This window comes from Vicugna pacos, chromosome 15 (genome assembly GCF_048564905.1).
Source record: "Vicugna pacos chromosome 15, VicPac4, whole genome shotgun sequence".
Taxonomy (NCBI): domain Eukaryota; kingdom Metazoa; phylum Chordata; class Mammalia; order Artiodactyla; family Camelidae; genus Vicugna; species Vicugna pacos.
Window position 1 is genome coordinate 35,006,725 of NC_133001.1, and position 27,872 is coordinate 35,034,596.

A 27,872-nucleotide genomic window follows, 5' to 3' on the forward strand; every position below is an offset into this window, starting at 1 on the left:
AAAATAAAGACAATCCTTTAAGGTAAATGAATTTAGTGTTATAAACAACTTACATTATTGATGTTCTTCCTCACTTAGCCACAAGCAGGTGCAAACTTTTCCTCTATCCTCAGCATGATCCACAGATGGACATTTATGGATCGTGGGTCAAAAGGTCCGCGGCTACAGGAATGTCTATAAGGAGAATTGAAGTATCACTTTGCTTTAATGTGAACGATTCCTGAAGAATCACAGCCAGTAGTTTGCTTTGGGAGAACAATCCATTTTGATTTTGTCATCCGGATGTCAATGTCCCCATCCCTCAGCCCCCAGCTCCATTTCTTAGAGATTTGGTTAAAACTAGCCCAAACCCCAAATCAATGTCTTTGGACCCTCAGAGCACCTGTGCCTTGCTTTTCTTTGCCTCCCTGCCCCAGGATTCATGTGGAATCACTCTGGTTCAAGTCCATCCATTGGTTCCATTTTAAAAAATCTATTCAGTACAAGCTCTTCAGGATTTAGACAACTTTCACAGAGAGCTTTTGGGCTTGTGGTCTTCAGCCATCTTCCTCAGTCCACCTCCATTCTCCCCTTCCCTTACTGCTCTGGGACTTCAGATAGATCTCCTACCTCCTGGAGAACACTTCTGCCCTGAAACAAATCCCTTGAGTACTTAGTAGTACTTTGTGTCTAACACAATGGGGCTTCCAAATCAATGGGACTTCCTCCTTAAAGAAATTCTGGTGGATTTAATGTGTGTCCCCCCAACTGCCATTCTCACTCATTTCCTATCATTAACTAATACCACAGAACTTACTGATCTGCCCTGGTTATTTAGCAGTGCATGAATTCATCCGAGGGCCTGTACGTACCATATAATATAATCTATTACCCTGTGTACTTTGCTAGCATTCCACATCTATCTGTCTTGCCCCTCTATTGGGTTGTAATGTTTCTGTGAGTCAGGGTAGTAATTCTTACACCTCTAACTGTTCACTCAGCAAGCAAGCCTTTGGGTGTCTTCATGTGCCAGGTACACTTAATACAATGGCAACACTTGCCCTTGAGAAGTTCATGGCTTAGGAAGGGGCAAAAGCAGATATATATACACAGATGAATTACAATATGCTGTGGGAAGTGCTATAATAGAGATGTGAACACACTGTATAGGAGCCCAGAAGAGGAAAATTTAACTCTACCCAGGAGAGTTGGAATAGGCCTCTGCAGGATGCATCAGAGTTCCTAGAGGAAGGGCATTCCAGACAGAAGACCAGAATATGTAAAGGCACAGAGATAGGAAAAGGCAAGTTATGTATTGAAAATCTAAAAAGTTCAATGTGATGAGGGCATGAAGCTCCTAGAATGGATGTGAAAGAAGTAAGGAGAGGGTGTCAGGACAGACTACAAAAAAAGCCTTCTAAATTTCTCATAGCTCCTAGCCTACTGCTGGATATAGTCTGTGCTTAAAAAATAGTAGTAGTGTACTTCTGTAGAACACTTGACCATCTTCAAAGAATTTTTACATTCATGACCTTTGTTCTCACAACACTGTAGATAAGCATCTCCCCTCAGCTTATAGATGATAAAATTGAGCCGTGGAGTGCTTTAGTGATGTGCTTCAAGTACTCAGCTAAGTAATATCAGGTGAGACTCTAATCTACTTACCTCTCTTAATTCTAAATCCAAAACTCTTTCCACCACCCAGATCAGAAGTGAGCGGGCCCATGGCACCACTGTCACAAAGCCTTGTAGAGGGATATGTAGTACAATCTAATGGAAAGAGAATGAACTTTAGAGCCGTAACATCCAAGTTCAAGTCCTGGTTCTATCATGTATGACCCATGTGACCTTTGGAAAGGGAAAAAAATCTCTCAGCCTCTGCTTTGTCATCTGTCAATATTACATGAGAAGCCTTCTTCATAGAATTGTTGATGGGATCAAAGTATACAATCCCTCCATTAATTGGAAGTCACTTCACGAATGTTACAAAACTATTTTTAAGTGACCATTCCAAAGACAGAGGGAACTTTAATTGCACATTACCTTTCAAAAATAAATATAGACTTATTTTAAGTTATACCAAATATTTTTATTTTGGCCCAAGCAGTCTGATGTGCCCTTAAAGCTATTCATTCTTCCTTATTTTTCCTGGACTGTACTTTACAGGCTCAGCTTTATTTCTAAAATGAATTATAAACTCACTTACATATGAATCATCTGCTGTCCTCATTTCACACCACAAGGTCTATTTTTGCGGGGGGTGAGAGGGAGAGTTGACAGCGATTACAAGCTTCTGTAAGAATTTGTTATTTGCTCAGATAAAATGACTCCTTTCTCTTTGGACTTCACTTTGAAAGAAATCGGTTAAGAAATGCTATTTTTATTTTCCAGGATCTTCGTAGCATTAAACTACTGCCACTAGAGTGCAGGATGTGGGAAAAGGACACTGGGAAATGCCATGCAAGTGTCAGTCAGATCTGTCAACACCCACCCCAATGATTCTGTAGACCTGTTACTCAGCTTTTCCTTCAAGTGTCTACATGCAGAAAAGCCAAGCAATCTACTAAAAATTAAAATTACCTCTGAGACCCAAATAAAAGTGAAGTAATGAGACAGACGCAGGGGTGAAAATAAAGTAAGGATCCCCCCATGATATATCAAAAATCACATGGTCTGATTTTATCCCTTCCTCTCTGGGCTCCCCTCTCCTCAAACAACCAAGCAAGCCCTTCCATCAATTAGTGCCATCTAGCATGGAAAAGAGAAAAAAAAAAAAATCACAGTCGATATTTTCCACTGAGCCAGCCACTCTTTTTTTTTTTCTTCCCTGAGGTTAATAGTGAAAGCTCTGTTTGTTTCACAATGCTTTAATTCTTACTGCTTGCAAGGAATTATTTTTGGAGGTATCATATTTTAATATAAGTTTCCATTAATCTTTCCACATGATTCCCTTGCTTTTAAGAACTGCCTTCCCAACCAGGCTCACCCAACAATGCCCATGCTTCATACACTCAGCCCTGAGACAGGCCAAACACTGTGTTCATCGCCTGGAACACGGCCCTGGAGGCTGGTCGGGAAGGAGGGAACATTTGCAAACCACGCTCAAGTGTCATGGTGGTTTTCAGCTGGCAAAAGCATCTGAACATAAGTTGTTGCACTTTTCATGCTCATGAAGGGATTTTCCAAAAATCTAAGCTATGTTTTGAAATCTGCATTATTATAGGGTCTAGCTTTATCCACTCCTCTTCTTTCTCTAGCTCTCTGCTTCCCAAATGGTTCAGAGGAGAACTTCTGAAAACACAGCCAGGGTAAAGACTGGCTCTTTTTGCTAAGGATTAAAACAAGAGGCTGATTAAAAGAAAAGTTGCCTTATATTCTTTTTGCATTTTGATTAGCCTAATTATGCTCAATCTTGTTTACTATGTTCTCCATTCAAAATGCCAGAATTAGAAAGAATGATTGCAAATGTAAGAAAGTCAGTCTTGGGACAGGAAGGCTCCAAACACACTATAACACGCAGCATGGAAGGCCGCTGACTAGTACCTTTCTTTTCCCCTTCCAAATTCCAAGATCCATTGTTACATTAAAAATACATTCTTTTCCTTTTTTTAAAAAAAAATTATGTTTATGCATACTACACTTCTATCTATTATACTAGGACTTTGGAAATAGAATGACCAGTGTTTGAATTCACTCTTGTCATCTTATCAGGTTACCTGGAGCCTCTAAGCCTCCGTTTCCTCTCCTGTAAAATGATAAAGATACCAAGATCACAGATAATATTACCATGATGATAAAAGAGAAATCATATTGACACAGTAAGTGCTCAATGAGAGCTATCATTACTATTACTATTATTACTGGTGTGGTAGGCTGTTCCATTGTGGTCTCTTCACTGAAGGACACCTCCTGGTATTCACCCCCTTGAAAAACCCCTCCCCCATCGAAGCTGCTTTTGATCAAGTGACTTGACTTGGCCAATGAAGCTTTAGCAAGTGAGACACAAGCAGAGGCTTCATAGGCACTTACACAATAAGGTCTGTTTTTGTCCAAACACTCCCTCTTGGATCCCAGCTGCCATGCTGTGAGGAAGTCTAGACTATCCTGCTGGAAAGAGGCTACCTGGAGAGGCCCTGGAGGATGAGACACCACATACAAAGAAAAGTTGTGTGGACGATAACTGAGCTGCCCCAGCTGAATTCCCACTGAATGGGACCAACACCACTGAGAGCAGAAGAACTGCCCATAGCTGTGTGAGAAATAATAAATCATTGTTGATAAATAACTGAAACACCCGGGAAGGAAAAAGAAAACAGATTTAGACGTTCCACAACTGATGAAGACTGCAGGTCAGAAAATCCATACGTTGAGTCAATTACTAATCATATGACTGTGGGCAAATGAATTGTCCTCTCTAAGCCTCAGTCTGATCATCTAGGTATGAATGTAATAGTAGTTACCTCATAGGATTATTGCGTGGATTAAAAAGATGATCCATATAAAACATTTAGTTCAGTGCCAGGCTCACAGCTAGACTTTAAAAAGTAAAAACGGTATTATCATTATTTTCCTTGAAGTAGAAACAGAAAGAGCGCAATTTTGTTGGAAGTACTGGGATATCTTGTTAATAATGAGTTGGCAGAGAGCACTGCCCAACTTTGTGACCCACCCTGAGCCGCTAGAGGAGCCAGCTGTCGATGATGTCAAGGTCATTTCTGCGAAGGCAGCTGAGTCAAACGACCTACAATTGGGTACACTCTCTTTTCCTTTACTTTAAATATTGACTTTGAGTTTTCACAGGTGCTTTAAATTTACTCACTGGGCCCTTTTATGCAACCACCTGTCCTCGTTTTTCTTTTACACGGGGAAGAAGAGGCGATGCTAACCTCAGCAAACCTGATTTAGCTCCAGAAATCCAACCCAGGAGAGAAAGAACATGCACCACTCTTTTAACCAGAAATGAGAAGAGTTCATCAAGGCAAACACACCAAGACCAGGTTCAGGAAGACTTAACTCTCCAGGCACCACTAGAGCATTCAGCCCAGGATTTTACAAAAATCCAAGCATTCCTGGAACCACCTAGCCAACAGGAAGGGGAGTTGAGTGTCTGTGTTAAAGCAGAGAGGTTATTAGCAAATGCAGTCAGTGAATGTTAGAAGGCGCCTAAAAGATGTTATTTTAAAAGAAACCAGGCTTGAGTAGGGGTAGTCATAAACCTCAAACATCTGTTCCAAGGCCCATAACCCCACACATCTTTAGAGGAAGACATAGTATCACCTTTGCTGGCAGGACAACTTTGCTGATAAGGAAAGATTGAATGTTTTTTAGGCAAAAAACACACTATCTTCCAAGTGATTTGGAAGCTTTTCAGAGGGGATTGGTGAAATGGGTTCTCTCAGAATCCTAAGACTGGAAGGGATTATTGAGTTGATATCCACTGCACTTATCTTGTTTGGAATCCTTTAAATGCTTCAGAATTTAATGATGGCCAACTCCTCCCTCTGTGTAATTTCTTCTAATCTTATGACAGTTGGGCAGGCTGCTGGACCCTGAGGACTCTTGGCCCACGCTGTTTCTCTGGAGCAGCTCCTCTCTTCTCCTATCTGCCTGGTGGTGTCTGTGCTCCTGCCCTTGTTCATTTGGCCCAGAAGATCCCTTCTTATGTCTGCAGATAAGCTCGGATACACTTCCTGACATCCCAATCAACTTCCTCAGATGCAGAGATTGCCCAGGGAACTTTTGCTTAATTCATTTCCCAAAGTTGTCCAAAACACTCTCAATATAGCAAGTGAAACAGGGAGATGTAACAGGGCCAGAAAAAAAAATTACAGAAAGGCTGGTGCCACGAAGAAGCCAAGACTCTATGAAAAGGGGCAGATGATGTGGCCATGCAAAGGACAGGGCAAAAGCCTAAGAGAAGCAAAGGAAAAGACTGGCAACCAATGGCAAGGCAACAGAAGCAGGAAAGAGAGGTCACTGTAGGCTGAAAGAGAGCAAGGCCACCCCTTTTTCTGCCCACCTCCTTGTCCAAGCCCCTGGCAACAACTCCCTGGACCAAGTTCCTGCTAGCTATACTACCAGCATTCACACACTAGCCACCAACTCTCTGCTTCCAGTTGTAAGAGAATGTCAGCTGAAGCCTCCTTGGATTAAAAGCCAGGCTGCAGGTATATGACTCCCAGATGTGGAACTTATGGTAGAACTGTCGACTTGCATCATTTTAAAAATGATCTCCCCAGGAGTGCTTTCTGGAAGGGGCGTGGTGACTGCAGCTGGAAAGGCTACTAGAAACTACAGTTAGTGGGATGCCGCAGGAGAATCTCCCAAGAAGCCAGTGCTAGAGGAGACAACACCAGATCACATAAGGGCCACCACGCAAGAACTTTTCCAATCCATCCTCTTCACTTCTGCTTCCTCTGCCTCAGCTGAGGCCATCAAAGAAAGCCCAGTAAACACAGAAGAAGGCAGGGACTCTCCCCTCCCCACTTCATACATGTACCCACACTGTCAGCCAAGGGAGGCTGATGTGGGGTTCTAGGAGGTGAGCAGCCCAAACGAAAAAATGCACGAGGAGTTGCCATACCGCCAGACAGACTTCAGCCAGAGACACCATGGGGTTAACAACACTTTATTGCCACAGGGAGGTGCGTGCCTATGATGCATCTGTCCCGCTTTTATCTGCTTTTCTGCCAGCACATGCACAGTCTGAGTTTCTTTGTTCATTAGGCTTACGGAATATCTCTAAGCACATGCGTACTTCTATTTCCTTTGTTCTAAATCTTGTATAATTGGCACACGTGTGAAGCAATTAATTACTGCATACTACAAACATGCTCTGATCGTGGCCTTGGGTCCCATGGCCTTAACTCATCTCAAGACCAGTTCACACACACTAAAGCCAACCTGTGCAGAGGATGGCAGAGCTCCCATTCTAGTTGTGGCGATTATACAATCTGGATATTTTAATTACAAATAAGATGTATTTTTGTGGCTAGGTGTAGTTGGAGGGCTTTCCAATTACTATCTAAGAATACCCCCCAAATAATGACTTTTACATGAGATTTCATCCAAAGGTGGGATGAAAAGTCAGGAGGAAGGAACCGAGACAGGGTTTGCTGAAGCAGTCATGAAAAAAATATTCATAATCACACGAGATCAAATGCCACTTAATTGGATACACTAGTTAGACGTTCATTGGTATAGGCAATTTAGGGTTAGCTTCTCTCAGAATCAGTCTGGCTGGGGAGAGAGGAATGGAAAGACTTTGCTGAGATGGTGTGACGAGTTCTTTGCCTGCTTCACCTCTATTCCCTTATTTCCCCAAGAACTCCTGCTTACTGATCATCTGCCAGCATAACTGATACCCAGCTTTGCTAACCACCTTTAGAAATCAGAAGGTGTCAAGTTTTTTTAAAGCTTTCCCTCAAAAGTAATTATTGGAATTTTAGAGAATTAATACAAAGATCCCTTTCTTACCTGCTCATATTCAGAACCAATAGAAAGAGATAAACTCAGGAATCAGGCAGATGGAGACCTCACTTTCATTACTGATAATGCTGTTGGAGACGGTAGCTTAGATGTAAGGACCAAATGAACATGCCAGCACTGTACCCCTAAATTAAGCTGATCCACAGCAGCACTGAACAGCCCCCAAGTGTCCCACAAGGGAATCTTCCCTGGTAAACCTCAGCAGAGAGGAGCCAAGGAGACAGGGAAGCATGGTGTCTGAGGCAGTCTGATCCAAAATCTAAAGGAGATTGGAGAGAGCTGAGCCCCTCATTCTCAGGGGTTGCTCCCAAGTTCTCCAATCAGATAAGTCACCCCTCCTCCTATGGGGAGGAGAGTGAGGGGGCAGAGGTGGTAGAAGAGCCAGGTTTCTCCCAAAGGAAACAAGGAGCAGCAAGTCAGTGTGTACCTGCTGCCTTACAGAAGTCTTACCCTTAGACCAGAGCTGGGCCTCTCTGCTGCAAGATGCAGAGGAAGTGATGGTGCAGCCTAAGCCAGCACAGGAGAGTCCACTGAGCATCCTTGCAAAACACCACCTGGCCTCCAGGTAACAGCTTTCTCACACAGAACAGGCTGCTGCTGTGCCTCCTTGGAAGATTTGATTTCTGTGGCTCGACATCCAGCTCCTTGAGGTCTGTGGTGCCCTCTGCCACCTCTGGCCCTGCATCCCTGCTGCCCACCGACTTCTACACACAGCCTGGCACAGTCAGCAGGCATCTCTGTGCCTGGGGAAACCAGGAAGGGAAGGGCTGAGGTAGCCCCTTCCCTCTGCTTCAGCCTCATTCAGAGCAGGGTTTGCCTGCTGGCCCTTCCCCTCTTGGGCCTCCTTCAGTATTTAAAACCAGCCACGTATGCCTTTCTTTGAACTGGATCCACAATAATCGTTCATCTACTTACTTGGTCAGAAGAATAATTCCTGAGAGAGGCCGGGAGGAATGATAATGTTTACTAACTAGGGAGGAAGAATTGTGAGCAGAGCTGTGTGGATTCATATTATTGGATATTTATTTCTAGGTGCCTCTAAAATCAGTAATTTTTAACTTTGGGGGAGGAGAGTGGGCAAGAGAGGAGTCATAAGCCCTTTGAATAATGAAAGAGAGAGGCATTTTCCCTCCAAAAATGCACACACACAAAATATATGTATATAAATACATTATAAAGTATATATATACACACATATAGTATTTTATATATAACTTTATAAAGGTATTATATATTATGTTATATATATAAAGTATTATATACATGTGTATGAAGTTCAGACTCCTTAAAGTCTATATATGTATTCCAGAATAAGAACCTCTGCCTTAAATTATAGAGTTTAGAAATAAATAGGACATTAAACATAGTTTGATACAAAAGAGGGGTTTCAACTGAACTGAAAAAAAATTTTGCTTTTAATAAATTGATATGCTATGATCTTTTAAAAGTTGAAATACAGATAATAAACAAACAAAACTGAAACCATTAAAAGATAATCAAAATTCAAACTGTATCAGAAAAAGATCATTCATTAGCTGTATTAAACTCATAGAGTTTAAGCATCCTGGCAGCCAATATAAACTGAGAAACATCAAGAAAAGCAACGAATTATTGAGAACTATGTGTTGTTTTCTGAAACCCATGAAGGATACAGAAGATATATAAAACATGGTCTTTTCCCTTAAGGCGAAAAGAGTATTTTTCATCAAAAAAATTCAGAGGCTGAAGGCAAGGGCAGGAATATGTGATGGGCCCCACATTCCTGCTATAAATGGAGGTTAGGTTCTCTAAGAGATAGTACTGTGTGATAGAGGAAAGACAGCATTACTTATAGGGAAATGCATCTAAAATACATAACAAATGTTATAAATAGGCTTTGGGGAAAATCCAGTTTGCAAAAGGGAGGGGTGTCACAATGAGTTCTTCTTTTAACAGATTAATGGAGTGCCTTCAGGGAGAGTCTCCATTCTCAGAAGCCCTCTGGAAGACAGTTGAATACTCACAGTCAATTTCTGTCTTCTTAAGTACTTCTTAAGAGTACAAAGATAGCATCATAGCCAAATTCAATCTTTCCTCAGAAGCATTAATTTCAGAATAGCTGCTGGATTTTACATTTCCCTCAGGACCCTAAAAAATCCAGTTTCAGTCCAGCTGGTCTCTTACATTCTTCAAGGGAATCCTTGGGAATATACTTTCATGAAAAGCGGCTCCATCTACTCATTCCATGAGATTCGGCTGCTGCTGAGAAGAGCAGTTCCCTACATATTCTCTGAAAGCCAGGGAAAGCTAACCTGCTTCTCCCTGTGACCTGAATTAGCACCTCCCCATCTCCACCCTGATTTCTCATTTAAAAAATCACTTACAAATAGGAAACAAGCCCTACTGAATGTGAAATTACCCATTAATATTTAATATTTTTTCCCATGAAAGGGCATTCTCCCAGAAACGCCTGCAGGGATACTGGTCTTTCTGGTAGAAACTGCTGCCTGTGAGCTCACGATCCAATAGCTTAAGGGGATTTCAAGGTACCAGCAAGGAAATCACAGGAAAGAGCAGGGATTCAGCTCTGCTTGAAACCACTGGTTCTCAAGGTTGGCTGCACATTAGAACCATCTGGGGAATAGTTAAAACTACTGATACTTGAGGGCCAGTCTCCAATGTTCCAATTTAATTGGTGTAACTTTTAAAAGTCCCTCGGCATTGGGTTTTTAAAGATTCTACAAATGATTCCAATATGCAATAACATTTTGAAAATCATGACTCTAAATTCTTGTCACTTACAGAAGCCATTAATTTGCTAATTATTAATTGCCTGGGTCCTCACTCCAACATAATGATAAAGTTAGCCCAGGCCAGACATTAGCTGCTGATAGTAGAAGCTGCCTTCTAGTAAATGTTTCTACTTATGACACTGATTTTTTTTTTTTTAATAAGTCAGTCCCTTCACTAAAGGGCCAACTACACAATTCCTGATTCAGATTCTAACTTGATTTTGGCAGACCATTGAAATTCTCTCTCATTGCATTCTTCAAATTTGGAGTGGTTTGCATTACAAAAAGATTCTCTATTTCGCAAAGGAATTCCTGCAAGTTTTCCTGAAAGTACACTTAAAAATAAAATCTGATTTGCATTAACTCGTAAATTAAGCTCTGGCCCTTTGTGATGGTGATAGTTTATACAGTCCCTGACATTGGCAGAAGTGGCTTTCAAGACATTAGTTTGTTCTCACTCTAAGGTCTGATCAACACTTCCTTTGTTAATTCTGCTGCTCAGAAAGCTGTGGTGAGTGATAAGACCTTCGGAAATCACTGAATAGTTTGCCCAGCCCTCTATTTCCTAAACATACATGGATATAATTAAAAAGCAACTCAGCTGATAGTTTATTTTGCTAGGGAAGAATCTAGCCCAAGTTATTCATTCATTAGTCGTCATGAAAGGTTCTTGAGCCATTTAAATGAATTCTGCTCATCAGATTATGATAGCAGAGATCAATCCACTTGCATGCTTTTTGAACTTACACTGATGTTCTTGCTCAGCATAAATCTGAAAAAGATTACTTGGGGGAAAACTTATTAGATGACAGAATTGCCTCATAAAGAAGGGATAGCCAAGATGCCCACATAAATTCAAAATTACAATATAGCAACTGAGGACCCAGTTTGGGTCATATCTATGCACCAAACTGGTCGATAAATGCAGCCCCTAAATAACAAATTCTTTTCTTACCAGCTATCTCTATCTCTATGTCTATCTACAGAGATACTCTCCACATATCCCATACTCTGGTATCTTAACCCTTTTGATCTAGTATTGGGTTGACAGATTTAGCAAACAAATTACAGGATATCCAATTATATTTGAATTTCAGATAAGCAATGAAAAAAATTTTAGCATAAATATATCCCAAATATTGCATATATTTTACCTCAAGACCCTAGCCCAGCATCCTCTCTGAAGAACTAAGTCCGGAGTGCTTATCCTTTTTCTGCCTTTCCTCAGCCAGCTTCCCCACCACCACCCCCCTATTGTTGGGGCCTACATTTAGCTCCTATCCCTCTCTTTCTCCTTCTCTATCTGCCCAATTGGGCTTATGTGTTCAGGTTTGGGCTGGAGCACAGGTTTCTACACTTAGAGTGAACACTGAACTCAGGGATCAAGGGCCCCATAACCTGGAATGGGGGTGCATATCTTAGGCCTTGATGGCATTTTGAACAGAATATGACTCTTATGGGCCTGCCTGAGAATTTACCCATTGTTTAGGACATTGTTTCTCAAAGAAAGTAATTCTGAGCTCTAAATTGAAGTAATAACCTAGTAGCAGAGCTAGAAGGGAGTGCAGAGATTAGAGAAATATTTAGAAGGTAAAATAGAATTTAGTGGCTATGGTATGCAGACAATGCTGGAGAAACTGAAGATGACACCCAGTTTGGACATCTTAGTTTAGATAACTGGGTTGATAATGACATAATGAAGCAAGCTAAGAGAATTCAAGAAAGCAACAGTTCAAAAAAGATAAGAGAGCTACTCCCAAAGCAGGAAGGACTTGAAAAGCCAAGATTCTAGAGAGAAGAGAGGGACACTGAGGTAAGCCAGACAATCAGTGATTCTTTTCCCAAGACATTTGTTAATTTATAGGCATCCATAGGGAAGCTGAGAAGTTAAGCAGAACGTTCAGTATTTCAAGGGAAGAGGAGGCAAAAATGAACCTCAGAGCTCACCAAGAGAGAGGATTCCAGATAAACCGATAAACCAGTAAACCTAGGCTTTTAGATAAGATCTCTGAAAGGTTGTACCACAGGAGCGAAGGTGTACTGGAAATAGACTTGCCCTTACTAAGACCAAAACTTCCAAATCATAACAGTCCTAGGCTAGATTAAGGTGATATGCCTCTATTCTAAATCTTCTCTAATGGAAGAAAACATTATCTAAAGCTTCAAATTGTCACTCCAATTTTTCATATATAACATCTAGCATTCAATAAAACTTAGAAGATAAACCATACGATCAGACTAAATGACTGAAAAAACAGAGGAAAAAACACAATAGAAATGATCTACAAGTAATCTGGATATTAGAGTTATCACACTTTAAAATAACTGTGATTAATACGTATAAACTATCAAACATTTTTTTCCACTTAAAAAAATTCCATGCCATATCTTATCACCACAAGAATAGAAGTAGTTTAAAAAATTAACTGAGACTCTGGAGCTAAATCGCAACATAGGAGGCTCCAGAATTTCCTTCCTCTCACAAATGCACTGAATATACAGCTACACACAGAGCAAGTCCCTCTGAGAAAAACCCAGAAACTGAGTGACTCTTACACATTAGGAACTGAGAAAATGCCCACTTCGAAATGCGTAGGAAATGCTGAGACACACTCTTTGCCATAAAGCTTTGTATGAAAAAGCACCATACAACTAGGAAGGAACTTGCAACTCCTGGCTTCTCTCTGAAGAAGGAAGGGTTTCAACCACACAGCTAGCCCCTCAGCTTTTAAGGGTGCCACCTGAGGACTGGGCCTCCAAATTACCTATCTCTGAAAGTCAGTGAGGTTTGTGTTCATGAGACCCACAGGAATATAGCAAACACAGAAGCAGTTCTTAACTGGCATGGGAGTATTTGCCATGGTTATCCCCCCAGGGCTCAGTGCAGAGGGAGCAGGCAGAAACACCCATCTCTCAGTCTTCCCCAGAAGGGGTCTGACTGCACATTGAACATTTCCCCCATCTTCTCCCCTCCCCCAGCTTACTTTAACAGTTAAACCAAGTCACCAATATCTTCCTGGAAGGAGCTTGTCTAAGCCTAGTGTCCCATCTGTCACTACTTGAACGAAGACCTGAAATCCTAAAATTCTCAGGGGGTAGAAAACATAGGAGGTAAGCTCCTTGACATTGGATTTGAAACCAAAAGCAAAGGAAACAAAAGCAAAAATAAAAAATTGAGACCACATCAAACTAAAAAGCTTCTGCACAGCAAAGGAAACCATCAACAAAATGAAAAGCAACCTAAGAAATGAGAGAAAATATTTGCAAACCATATATCCAATATATGGTAGGGGCTAATACCCAAAATATAGAAGGAACTCATACAACTCAATAGCAATAAATAACCTGAATTTTTAAATGAGCAAAGGATCTAAATGGACATTCTTCCAAAGAAGACATACAAATGGCCAACAAGTACATGAAAAGGTGCTCAACATCACTCATCAACAGGGAAATGCAAATCAAAACCACAAGGACATATCACCTCATACCTGTTAGGATGGCTATTACTAAAAAGACAAGAGATAACAAATGCTGGCCAGAAAGTGGCAAAAAGGGAACTCTTGTACCCTGCTGGTGGGAATGTAAACTTAAACAGCTACTATGGAAAACAGTATGGAATTTCCTCAAGAAACTTAAACTACAACTATACATTATCCACATTATCCAGCAATTCCATTTCTGGATATTTATATCCCAAGGGAAAAAAATCAGTACTTCAAAGAGATATCTGTATTCTCATGTTCTCTGCAGCATTATTCACAATAGCTAAGGTATGGAAACAAAGTGTCTGTTAACAGAAAAATAAACGAAGAAATATGAGATACACACACACACACACATCTAAATACACAATGTAATATTATTCAGCCTTAAATGAGAAGGAAATCCTGCCATTTGTGACAACATGGATGAACCTAGAGGGCATTATGGTAAGTGAAATAAGCTAGACAGAGAAAGACAAATACTGAGTGGTGTGACTTACATGTGGAATCTAAAATAAAAGTTGAACTTACAAAAACAGAGAGCAGTGGTTGGTTGCCAGGGGCCCTGGGAGGAAACAGAGAGGTTGGTAAGGTACACAAACTTTCAGCGATATGATGAGGTCTGAGGATCTAACATGTAATAACATGGTGACTATAGTTGTAATACCATATTGTATACTTGAAACTTGCTAAGACAAAATATGAGGTAATGGATGTGTTAACTCATTGGTGGGAATCCTTTCACAAGGCATATGTATGTCAAACCACTGCATTATACACTTTAAATATTTAAAAAGTTTATCTGTTGATTACACTTCAGTAAAGCTGAATAAAATGAAAACAAGAAGGATGTGGAGGGAGGGAGGGAGGGATTGCAAAGGGAGTGGAATGTTGTATATTTTGATGGCAACGTACGGTACCTTGTTTGTGTTGGTGGTTTCACGAGTATATACATCTGTTAAGACTCATCAAATTGCATATTTTAAATAAAAACAGTTTACTGTATGCAAGTTTTAGCCCAATCAAGTTTTTAATTCAATTTCAAAAATTGAATCTGAAAAAGAAAAATTAAAAAATCAAAGAGCCACAAATGCTGATTCAAATGCCATCCTGAGGCAGACCTACAGTATCAGAGTAAAGAAATATGTCAACTAGACAGTTTGGTGCTGTCAAAGGGATAAGATGTGCACCTCTCTCTCTCCCTCCCTCCCTCCCTCCCTCTTTCCTCTCAACCAGAATTATCATTTCTCATCATTTCAGTTTCTCTTCTCACAATTGCCTCTTCATACAGTCAAGACAGGATAAAGGAGCCAGAAAACTGCCTTACCTCAGCTTCCTCTCCTTGTCAGTAGGCACTGATTTCCCATCCATTTGCTCTCTGTTCCCTATGGCTCTCCTGGTTGCTGAATTTTACTTGGACACTTAACTTCCTCTTTTATACTGTTTCAGCAATATCCCTTAGTAGATGTTTACAAGGACTTTGCATCCCTGCCCTGGTACCTGCCCTGATCCCTTGCCTGCACCCAGTGTCTGGGCCCACTTCTCTTCTCCCTGATTCTACTATTACCCTAACCATTTTCTCCATCCCAATGTTCACATGTTCTCTGCTCTCTTAGTGCCCTCCAATGCTGTAGTCTATGATGCAGGATGACAGGAACTTTCAGGATAATTAGCACGTGGATCAACAATTCTCAGATTACAAAAAAATTTTAAAACCCGAGTCACTGCTTCAAGATTCTGTTAAGATTTCAAGGTTACATAGGTAAATAAAACTTTATTTCAAATGTAAACTTTGCAGTCTGAGAATAAAAACAGCTAAGTTATTTCCCAGAACAGAAAGGACTGTTTTTCAAAAGTTGAAACGCCTACCAAAATTTCAAAGGACAGTGATTATACATTTCTAACACCAATGCCCTCAGTCCAAAGAGACAAGATTGCCCAACAAAGCAGTTTATCACCACTTTGCAGTTATCACAAACAACTAAATTTCTCTCTTTTTTATTTCCTCTGTTCCTTTCTAATGTTCTTTCATTCTCGTGGGTTTTCTCTGCTATAGTTTCAAATTCTCATCATGTCTTTTCCCAACTTCCTCCATTTTAACTGCTTATGACATGAACTTACATCTAAATCATCTGTTGTATCTTGAATATAATTTTTTAAATAATGTACCTTAGCTTTAAGATTAGAGAATGCAATTGAGTTACAATACTTCCCTTCTGAGTATCTAACAAAATGAGAAAAGAAAAAAGAAAAATTAAAAGCTAGAGGGAAAATTATTTAATAGCCACAAAGCAAAGAAAAAGAGTTAGGTTAATGTTATAAACTTCAAAAACTGGCAAAAAAGGAAAGCTACAGTTGACTGTGAGATGAAACAAGAAGTAATACAGCTTTGTTTCACCCCTGACCAGACTCCCAGAAGTTGTACTGCTGATTTGATTAAATCAAAGCTGGAAAGACACTAACCCAGTCATTATCTTTTCGCTTTTCCAACTGAGTAATGGGGGAGCATGGGAGGCTGCTGGGGGGAAAGGGAGTAACACAGGGACTGTCTGTACCAAAAAGAAAATCTCCATAGCTACCCAGCCCAGGGGCTAAGGATATTATTCCCATGGGAAAGAAGCATGTCCATCAAGCAGACACTGACTCAGAACCATTAACAAAATCTCCAAATAACAAGCAAGGCCTAGATTACCTAACAAAGGCTGAAAATATCCCCGCTGGACTTTCTCTTTCAGTTGTCATTCCCTCGGGTTAGAGAAAAGACTGTAGAACACAGGATATTCAGGGAAGACCAAATTGATTTTAAATAATGTGAAAAAAAGTCAAGAAGTAAACCTCAGTGCATAAGAGCAAACAATGTCTGGATGAAACCACCCAAACATAAACAAGATAAAAAGAAATGGAATGGAAATTAAATATTATATGATAAGGAAAGAAGAAAGCAAAAGAAAGACAAAGAACTAAATAATAAAAAAACATCAAGAATCAGAAGAAAAACTGCTTCTCACAATGGAATAGCTTAGGTACATGGTCTCAATAAAACAAAGATTCAAAGGCCTGATAATAATGCACCAAGATGGAAAAAGAGACTGCGATTTGAGGAAACAAATAGAGGCCCCAACAATAGCATTAAGGAATTAATAAATGACATAGAAAAAATATGAAATATAGTAGTTATTGCTATATATAAAATTACTGGCATAGAAGAAAGATGAGCTACTCCTGCTGAATAAAGTTAAAGAAGAGAGATCAGAACATATTAGAGGTGAACTTAAAAGATATGGAAGATACATAAATATGATCCAACTTGGGGATAATTGGTGTCCTTGAAGTAGCAAACCAACAAATAAACAGAAAATGAGGCTAAATGGAAGAGAATTTTCCTGAAACTAAAGGGAGAAAAAACTTGAATCTGTATCTTGACTGGGTCCTCTATTTTCCAGAAAAGTTTGATACAGAATACTCTATACTGAGCATAGCCCAGTTATATCACTGAAAGTAAAGCATAAAGAAATAATCCTTTAAGTGACCAGTCAGAAAAGTAAATCACATACATTGGGGGAAGAAAATAGACTTCTTCATAACACCAGTGAATGGCAGACAATGGAATAATATTCACAATGTGAAAAAGGTGTGATCCAAGAATATGGTACCCAGCCAAGATGCTACAAGGGTGGTGGGTACCTCAAACATGACAGAATTCAGGAAATACTACACTCATAGACACTTCTCAGGGGGCAAATATTAAAATATGAATCAAAATAAAGAGCACAGAAATAAAAAATGCCCTGATTTTAGGGAATCTGACAAGCATTAAATCTGTTTAAATACTGAGATAAATAATAAACTATTTGAACTAAGAGAATTATGGTTACAGAAAAAATGTAAATGTTTTATTTCTAGACAATGTAAAAATACTAACAAAATTTGGGAAGCAATGGGAGAAAGTTCGGGAACACTGTCAAAGATGTGTGGCTTAAAAACTGTTCTAATTTTTTTTTAATTTCCTTTTTCAATCTGAGAGGAAACTTTTAGGAAATAATATATCTTGTTTAAAAAGACATTTCTTTGAAATTCAACAACTCCTTTAGTTTTTCTCCTATTAAATTCAAGTAAAATTATACTTTTTTCATTAGTCTTCCATAAGATTTCACCTTAATAAAAATTTCTAGTTGCTCTGTCTATATATATAAAAAGATAGACTCTAAAATGATATTTAGTGTTAATAATGATTTTGGGGGTGTGGTAGGATTTGAGGTGAATTATTTCATCTCCATTTTTAAACTTTTCTCTATTTTTAAATTCTTTATGATGATCCTCCCTTTTTTAAAATAACTATTTTTTCAAAAGCATAAAAATATACAAAAATGATAAATATTTAACACTGGGAAGTGAAAATATTAATGACTGTTACTTTTGTACATTTTAATATTTCAAATTTAAATACATTGATAAACTACCTTCTAGTTTTCTTTTTTATTATTATTATTTTTATTTTGAGGTCTTACTTGCTATGTCCCCTACAGTTTTGTGGTTCTTGATAGGAAGATTATTGCCTATCCCTAGCTTAGGAGGAAAAAGAAGTAACATCTACAAATTGTTGATTAATAATCAGTCAAGTACATACTGCTTTGCTTATGTTAACAGGAAGGGAAAAAAATGGGCCCTGGAAAGCTGATGTCTGGAAAAAGAGCATTTTATTATAAACTAAAATGTAATTGGACACATAAACAGAAGGAAATTCTCCCAGTGAACAGGTACACTATATAATAAGCATCTCCCAGATACTTTGACCCAATATAGGTTAATGGAATTCTGGACCATAAATCCAGTCCCTTCCCCTAAAAGGAAAATGTTTATAGGCACCAAAAATTTGCCACATCTGTGTAAAGAGAACTACCAATCACAGATGAAGTTGAAGCACATGTTTCTAGTTGATATAACTTAAACTGCTCTTTAAAAGCATTGCAAAAAAGGGGAGGGAGGAGAGGGGATAAAAGAATTATCCAACGCGGGTGAAGCTAATCCTCAAAATCTAGTAAAAACTCTCAATTTAAAGAGTCAAAACAAAACAAAAAAATACTTGGTAGCAGCTATTGCCTCATGTCTCTAAGTCTATGCAATTTCCAAAACTGACTCAGAGTGTTGTCTCTCCAGTTTATAGGTTCAAATTGTGAATTCACACACACAGCATGTGTTATGAACTTGGTCAAACTTAAAGCACACATATGTACTTTATATTATCGCCTGTAAACCTCAGTGTTTGCTTTTCCATCATCCTGGAATATTGTGTTCACTGAGTTTTATTTTGTTGGAGCAATTTTAGAAGGCAGAGAGAGGAGGAGTTGGTGGATTTAGTGGTTAGACCAGTCTACAACATTGTCAAAAATTTTGTTTTTTCACAAAGCATGATATGGTGCCAAATGGAGCAACCAAGATGTCAAAACTATTTCACAATGTCAAAGCTTCTTCTTATGAATCTCTGGATCCTCACAACTTGTTTACTATATCCTCAGAGGAGCTCAGGAATGCAGCTCAGAGTCCAGGCAGTCCCTGGATTCTTTTCTGGAAGGTGGTACACCACGTTCCTCTGTGTAACACAGTGTTTTAAGTTTTCTCGTTCACGTACAGCCACAGCTATACCACACAGATAGGAGAAACAGAACAGGAGAGACTCAGATGCCAAACAGCTACAAAGATTCTTCAGGAAGCAATTTAACTACCACAAAAATGTCCTCACAGAGCCAGGCTGACTCCGGAGTATTCTATCATCCAGCTTCCTAAAGTGGATTCTAGCTCGCTTGTCTTGTCATCAGATGACCATTATACTTCTTAGTTGTTTCTCCATCTCTCCTCTTTCTCTCCCCAGTCCCCCTCCATTTCTCTCTCCCTCCCTCTCTCCTTTCTCTCTCCCTTCACTTCCAACCATGTAACTGAATCTAATTTTAATGCCCCGAAGCCCCTCATTTTTAAAGTGGGAACTGCTTTGGCTTTTAGTTCCTTTCCATTAATTTCTCTTTAAAAATGAAATAAAAAGGAAGCCCCCACACATAGGAAAAAAATACATACACATCTGAACAAATTTCAAACTCAGATATTAGTCTGAGAAAATCAGAAGAGCCCTTCCTTTAACAAGTAACCCGAGTAATGAGATAGTTTATAGGAACCCAGTAATTCTATTCCTAAGTCTCCCACATTATATACACTCAAATATGAAATATCTTTCGGAAAACGCCCTGCTGTGTTCTGCATAGATACTCATATAGTTGTTTGGGTATAAATAAGAAAAAAACTTTCTCTAGATCCATGAGGAAATATCAAATGTCTCTAAGGCTAAGACATCAAAGCAGAACCCGAGCCCAAAGCAGGGATTGGGCAGTGAGGACAGAACAAGCTTTGGGTTTAGAGGTAGGCAAACTTTTTCTATCAAAGGCTGGAGAGTAAATATTTTAGGCTTTGTGGGCCAGGAGGTATCTGTCATAGCTACTCTACCCTGACATTGCAGCACAAACACAGCCATAGTACATAGCAAATGAGCATGGCTGAGTCTCAATAAAACTAGAAATGGACTCTGAAATTCGCATTTCATGCAATTTCCACATGTTATGACATATTCTTCTTCATTTGGTTTCATCTAACCACTTAACGATTTAAAAACCATTCTTAACTTGGAGACAATACAAAAACAGGAGGTGATCTGGACTTGGCCTGTGAATCAGTTTGCTAATCCTGGTTTAGAGGAAACTATACCAGAAAGAAAGCAAGTCTTCCCTCCTATTTTACACAGGGATAGTAATTCTCATTAGCAAAGCACTTTCTCATAACCTGTCTCTGACAATCCTCATTGCAATCCAGGAGATACATATTATTATTTTCACATAATGGCTGAGTAAGCTGAAGGTTAGAGAAGGTGAAAAGAATTACCAATGCATTTAACAGATATCTGAGTCCATAACCAGGTGCTGGGCTTGTGCCACGCCCGAGGGATGACTAAGGCAGTTTCTAATTGCTTAGAGGCTAGTAGGACAAACCAGTACAGTATAGGTAATTACAACACAGTGTATAGGCTAAAACGACACATATGGGAAGTATTTAATTCAGTTTGGGGTCCCAGGAAAGCATTCTGGAAGAAATAACATCCACCTCAGGTGAGAAAGAAAAAGATAGGTGAAAAGAAGAGGAAGAGTGAAAACTGTATAGGTTCTAAGGAGAAGCATGAGCAAAGATGTGCAGGTGAGAGAGCACAGCACATAAAGGACTTCAAGTTACTAAGTTTGCATCACAGAGCATATAGAGAGTATATGCTGGGGTGGGACAAGAGCAGAATAAATGCTCCTCAGAAAAGGTGAGCAGGGACCATTCCGTACCATGTTACAGAGGTGGGCTTTATCTTGGGAGCAATGTGGAGCCAATGAACAGGTGGGAGCAAAGAAGTGACATGGATCAAATTCACTTTTCAGAAAGAACACCTGGCTACACCATGGAGAATGGATTGTAAGAAGCAATCAGAAGCCTCTTACTTCACAATATAAAGTACTGACCCCCCTCCCCATAAATAATCTGACTTGCTCAGGTTCACTGAGCTAGTGAGTCACAAAACCAGTCTGTGAATCCCATGCCCAATGCACTCTGCCTACTCGGTCACAGTGATTTTCCCACACACTCAGGGGAGGGCAGCACATATCAAAGTCACACATAGCTACATGATCATTTTGGTGGTGAATGGTACTTAGAAACCAAGATCTAGCCATGGGTTCTGTTCACTGCTACAGGGATGTCATTGCTTCTAGTGAATTTCAGCTGACAAAACTAGAAAAATAGCCATATACCACCCTCCATTTGCGTCAAGTTAGTATTACATGAATAATGATCTATTGATTTTTGGTTAACTCGTGAAAATGCCAAATTCTCTGCCAAAGGAGATAAAGGAAAAAAGGAGGTGTGTCGAAGAGAGAGAGTAAAGTTACTGGTGATGCCAGTCAAAATTTGTAAACTGAGTAGAACTGTAATGGGTTTAATGATATATATCAGAGGGCTCAGAGGGCTTTAGAACAGAGGTTAAATAAAGCACGTCGTTTCCTGCGGCGGGATGAGAAGTAGGGTGGAGTTCTAAGCAGATGATCACAATAATAGGTAGAAGCTGCAATTCTGTTCTTTTTAGAGCTCAGCACACAACTCTCATGGAAATAAGTTTTTTGGGAAATGCTTAGTGATCACTTAATCCAATCTCTGTATTTTATAGATTAGGACCCTGAGGCTGTAAAGCTGCACATACATGGGGCTTGGAGCCCTGGCTCTGGAGGCAGATATTCCTGCATTTGTGTCCCCTCTCTGCTCATCACTTGCTCTATAAGTTTTGGACAAATGACTTAACTTCTCTATCCTAGTTACCTCACCTAAATCTCTTAGGTTTGTTGTATTTAAAGGAAATAATGCATGTTAAGTAATTTAGCTCAGTGGTTGGCACATGGAGCATGCCATATAAATGATCTTTCTAATTATTAACACCTGTTATAATAACAAACATTTATACAGCACTCATTACTATCATTAATGCTATTATTGTTATTTGGTCAAATTTACAAAAACGAAATAGTAACTGGAGTCGAACCAGACCTAAACTCCTCTCCCACTTTATAGTGACTTTCAAGCTATGTCCCATAGAGTCTTGGGATTGGAGGAAGTGCTTTAAAGGAGAAGCTGGACAGAGTTCTGGATCTGCTATTCTCACTTCATTTGATATTTCTTTTAAAGCAAGAGCGCCACTCTAAAAATGATTTTGAAAACCACTGCAGAATATTAATTTCCACCATGGTGTCATTAAAAATGAAATCAGTAGCAAGCAAAGGATAGGACTACATACCTTGATCTTAAAGAAATGAAAACAGCTTATGAGAAGTCAAGTAGTGGGTTTGAAATAAATTAGGCAAACCCTGTCTCTCCTTTCTTTTCTATTGATATGATTTTCCCAGGAAGCTCAGTTTAGAGGGGCAGCAGGATAGAATAGATTCACTACAAAGGTTTCCAATCTTAACCAACACCCACTTCCACCATCCCTTCTCAACTTAAGCTTGGCCATCTTTCTTGCATTAAGTGCATCACATCCACTCCTTGGATGCCCACATGTGCTACAGTCAAAAAGGTCGACTGTGGAAAATCTCTGGAATTTGACCTGGAAAAGTAGAAACTCTGGGAGAGGACAACTGTTAATCTGAAGGTATAATTTCATGTCCCTTTAAGACTGTGACTTGTCAGGCTCCAATTTCTCTCTCACATGAAGATAATCTAGACCCAGAGACACAGAATATGAGAAGGAACTGTGAACATGTTGGTAAAAATAAGAGAGCAGATGATTTGTGTGATAGCCCAACTGAACTTTAGTGGCCTAATGATTTTCAAAAGCTCCTTGCAAAGCTGCAATTACCTACAGTGGTGCTCAGAAACTACCTTTCAGCTTAAAGTTCACTTATGCTCTTGTCCTCCCCCATTGTAATATTTTGGATCAACTGCTTCTTTGTAATCAATTCTCACACCTAAAGTGTCAAACAAGAAGGGACTAACTTTCTTCCATTCTGAAGATTAATCCTTCACTTTAGAAGAAGATCTATGCTTTTGAGTCATAAAAAAAGCCAACATTTTCCAGAACTTAGAAGGAGAATGACAAAAAGAAAAAAGAATGAAAACATCAGTGAATCAATTTCCCTTTCCGTACAGATTTGAGAGGTGAGATAATTCTCATTTCTGCCAAGAGACTTCCGTCTCTGACAGTTGACTCAGTATGCGGCAGATTGTGAGAGATGGGTTTTGGACCACAAATGGTAGCTAGGAGAAACTGAACTGGGTCAAGCTAACTTTTGCAAGCTGTCTTAGGATTTTAGGAAATAAAGGAAAACTCTTACCTCTGTAACTCAATTTTGTGTTTGGGAGGGTTGTGGTGGGATGATAGCAGAATGATCAGACAGCCAAGATGGGATTCACCTGTCCTGGCCTTTTTTGAGCTCTGATACTAATGTGATTCACGGGTGTGGCAGCCATGGAGAGGTGACACTCAGATCTTCTGTTAAGAGAGAATCTCTAGTGAGAAGTATACTTATATGTCAGTTTGCAGCTTCCAAAGCTTTGGGATCCATTTTAGCATTCACACCAAGGCTGTGGTTTTCCAGAGCAGCTCCTAGCCAATGATTAGGGAGCATGGGATGGGGGCAGGGTGGGGAGCAGACTAAAACCAGGCATTCCTGCCCAATGGAGGAATTTCTCTAGTGAGAACTGTTGCTTTAGGGCTCCTCATCAACCTAGCTAAGACTTTCTCAGAGCTGTCCTGCGGTCTGAAGCTCTTCCTACACAATTCTTCTTCCTTCCTACTCTCCCTTCAAGAACATCAGGCTTGCATCATGATCTGAGGCCCTGCCCACTGCCTCCTGCTCCCTCTCCCTTTCTCTTTCGTAAGCATTATCCCTACCAAACGTCTTGCATTTCTATTTCCATCCTGGTATCTGCTTCCTGGAGGACCTAAACATAGGCAACAGGGAAGGAGCAGAACTTTTTTCTTCTTACTCCATGCTCCTTCACACAATGCCTTGTCTTTCTAACCAGCCTGCACTTTCCCCTTTAAGCAGCAGCTGTGGCCTTCAGCAGTGTTTGCCCTCCACAGTCATGTGGTCTTTTGCCATTTACTTTCCCAACGGAAACACCAAGCCTTAGCAGACTAGAAACAGCACAGTATCTTTAATGAATCAAAAGTAAATATGAAAAGCCAAGAAGGTGCCGAGATGTTAGGGTAAAGTCTGCCCCAACTGGAGACTTAAGGGTGAGTGTGTGTGTATGTGTGTGTGTTCATTCCCTCTTGGAGGAGACAGAGGTGGTAAATATTTAAAACTTAGAAAGAACTTTCTTCTCATGGTTTTAAAGAGAGAGAACAAATTAATATAGATGCATTATTTCACCTTGTCAACTCCCTTGCTTATCCTCAAAACTACCAGATCATTTGGTAACGTAGAATGCATTCACTTCTATTTTTTATTTGTCTGTTTTCCTCTTTATTTTCATAACTCAGTGAAACAGTCCAAAATTGGCGGGAAAAGCCAGGGGGGAAAAATATGACTGAGGTGAATACACTATAAACTCTATAATCAGTGTTTAATCAAGAAATTGCTACAATTTAGAATGTCATTATCCTATTTTAACTTTTCCAAGTAATCTATTCAACATCATTTTAATTACTAAAATGAAAAAGACCTAGGAAATCAAAGTAAAAATCACTTTTTACTTAATAAAAAAGTAAACAGCTGGTTGTGACTGAGCTACCTAGCGCTGGAGGTAAGGAGAAAGATTAAAAGTCTCTGAAATTCCTTCCAACAATGGAGTCTAAGTTCAGGAAATTAATTTTTAAAAATTGAAACACATACAAATCCTATTTAGTTACAACCACTAAGTGTATGAATTCTGTTCGCTCTGGCTTGGAACATGAAAGATGAGTTACCCCAGTCAGATCCTATTTATCTACCCCATAGAGATTTTATTCTTAGGTAGCCAGAAATACTGAATCCACTTCTTTCTCTCTCTTTCTTCCTGTCCTCTCTTCTGCCACCTCCCCAAAGCCTATAGGATACTCTTAAGTGCAGTATGTGTTGGGTTAAAGGTTACACTCTCAGCATTAACAAATACTTTAGGATTTCTCATCACCTTAGACCTTACCACTTCCTACTCTCCACCAACAAGGTAAGAAGTCACTGTTAAATTATCTGGACTCAGTATTATGACAAATGCACACACTCTGTCTTGTTTGCTTCATTCCATCTGTGTATGGCCTAAAATAGCTGACCAGGACAGTCTTTCATCTTTGATCTCATCAACAGACTTTCCCATGAGAAGCAGCTAGTGAAGCCCAAGCCTATGCACCAGACTCTTTCTCTTTCTAGACCCAGTCAACTCACCACATCCGACACTTCAAACAAAATCAGTACAAGTGGCAGCTATGAGTCACTAAGGACAAACAGCATTCCTGAAAGAAATGAACATCACTAGTGGAAACACATTGGTGCTTACTTTGAAAACTCTATGAGTCCCTATAGACCTGCATAGTATTAGGCCTAAATTCTCTCCAATTCTAGGATGCTGACTGTTGGCTGTTCAAGTTTCTATAAATTTAACTATCTCCTCTCTTTTTCTTTTTTTTGGACTGGAACAAACTAGCATCAGAAATACTTCTGACAGTTGATGTGTTCTGTAACACTGTCCTTCCAATTATTGTTAGGCACTTAAAGGGGCAACTAACTATAATTTGCTCTATACCAGTGGCTTTCAATTTGGGGGACCTACATATTATATCACAACCTGGTACACACACACACACACACACACACACACACACACACACACACACAAGATGACAGTGGAAGAGCAACCTAAAGAGACAAGACAACCAAATGTCATGTGGGATCCATCATGATATATCCTGGAACAGAACAAGAACATTAGGTTCCAACTAAGGAAATTTACATTAATATGAAATTCAGCTAACAGTAATAGTGTGTCACTATTGATTCATCAGAGTGAAAAATGTACCACAGTAATCTAAGATGCCATAATAGGGGGAAATGGGTGTAGGGTATACAGGCACTTTCTGCACTACCTTTGTCACTACTCTAAAATAAAAGGCTCATTAAGAAAACATCAACAACAGAAAAGGCAGTGGCTGACATGTAGTGTGGGAGGAAATGCTGTGACATCAGGCTCTTTCTTCCAAAGCCCTACCCTTGACACACCCCGCACTGTAAAATGCTGCTGCTGATTCAGAGTCCCTTCCAATCATGCAGATGGAGTAAAAAGCCATAAGATGATGAAGATAAAGCGCCTGCGATGTACACTGGAAGAGCAGCTGACTAATGGCAAGTGTGATTATTAAGCTAAGCCTAGCATCTTATTGTTCTCTAACAGGGGCCCAGAGGGAAGCAATAAAAGCTCTGTGAAATTTACTCTGAAATTTGAAATGTGTCCAAATCACCAGTTACCAACTAACCTGCCCAAAAATCTGACAGGGAATTCAAACCAGAATGTTTTCCTGTGTAAGAGAGGTGCCATTTTTGCTTCTTCTATTTTTTTCTCCCCTTCTTGTTAAGAACTGTGGGTTGGCAAGGAAACATCTGAATCAGATGGAAGAAATAAAAGTCAGGAAAAAATGGCACAAAACCAAACATATCTCTGGAGCTGAAGAAAATCCTGGCTGTGATAGGAATTCAAGCCTTTCCAATATAGGTCTGAAAGAAGCAAACCTCAAAGCCAACATATGAGTGTGAAACTTCATAAAATGCAAGTGTTCACGAATGGAAGCTGATTAACTTTCCAAAACACCGTCATGCCCAGTATTTCAGATCAGCTGAAGCTCAAACTGGTGCTGATGCAGGGCTCAAAGCAAAAATAATATGGATATTATGAAAACTCTCACTTTTATCTAATAGGTCAACCCTTCTTTTCATTTGTGACATGATCCTTTCTGGCTCCTGTATCCCAAGGAAGAAGGTTGTGATTCTTACTTAAGTAGCCTGAGCCAAGGGAGCAGCCTGTCCAAACTCAGCACTTCTCAAATCCTTTTTTTTTAAAAGGTAAATTCTTATATGAAAGAATCTTATTTGAAACCCTAATATATAATCAACTAAAATCAGAGCTGTTCTGAATGAGGACACAGAGCTACCTCTTTTAGTGACTATATTACTTGATATATTTATTTCGAGTGTATAAAAATTTCATCATTTACAGGAATATGTTAAAAAATTGTCCCAACATTTTGTATTGTCAACTTCAAAAATATAATAGCCAGTTATTTCACCAGCAAAAAACAGTTTATTCAGGAACAGCCAGAGTAATTGCAGCTCGGGATATTCAAACTAGGGCAGAACAAGAAAGGAGAATTTGCTTTTACAGAGCAAAGGTGGTAGTTAGAAGTAGCTGCAATAAAACCAAAGTGCCCATTGGAAGAAGCCAGGAATCCAAAAACTGGGGCTTCTCATTGGTTGGGCTGCTACAGTCTCTGACTAACTGGACTGTTGGTGGAGAGAAGTTTTCTTCTTCCTGCTGGAGAATAAAGTAGGCAACATCTTTCTACAGGAGATGCAGGTGTTATGTCTCTTTCTGTTTGAAGTAACTGCGGTGG

At 39.6% G+C, this 27,872-nt stretch overlaps 1 long non-coding RNA gene across 1 annotated transcript in view; it reads right to left on the reverse strand.

The window, feature by feature from the left end:
- Nucleotides 1–27,872, reverse strand: part of LOC116283508 (uncharacterized) — a 276,884-nt gene that overhangs the window by 212,517 nt on the left and 36,495 nt on the right. Inside the window, exons 2-3 of the long non-coding RNA XR_012059117.1 lie at nt 1,645–1,749; nt 54–174 (exon numbers count right to left, since the gene is read on the reverse strand). This is a non-coding gene — a long non-coding RNA (uncharacterized lncRNA). The remainder of the gene's footprint in view (nt 1–53; nt 175–1,644; nt 1,750–27,872) is intronic.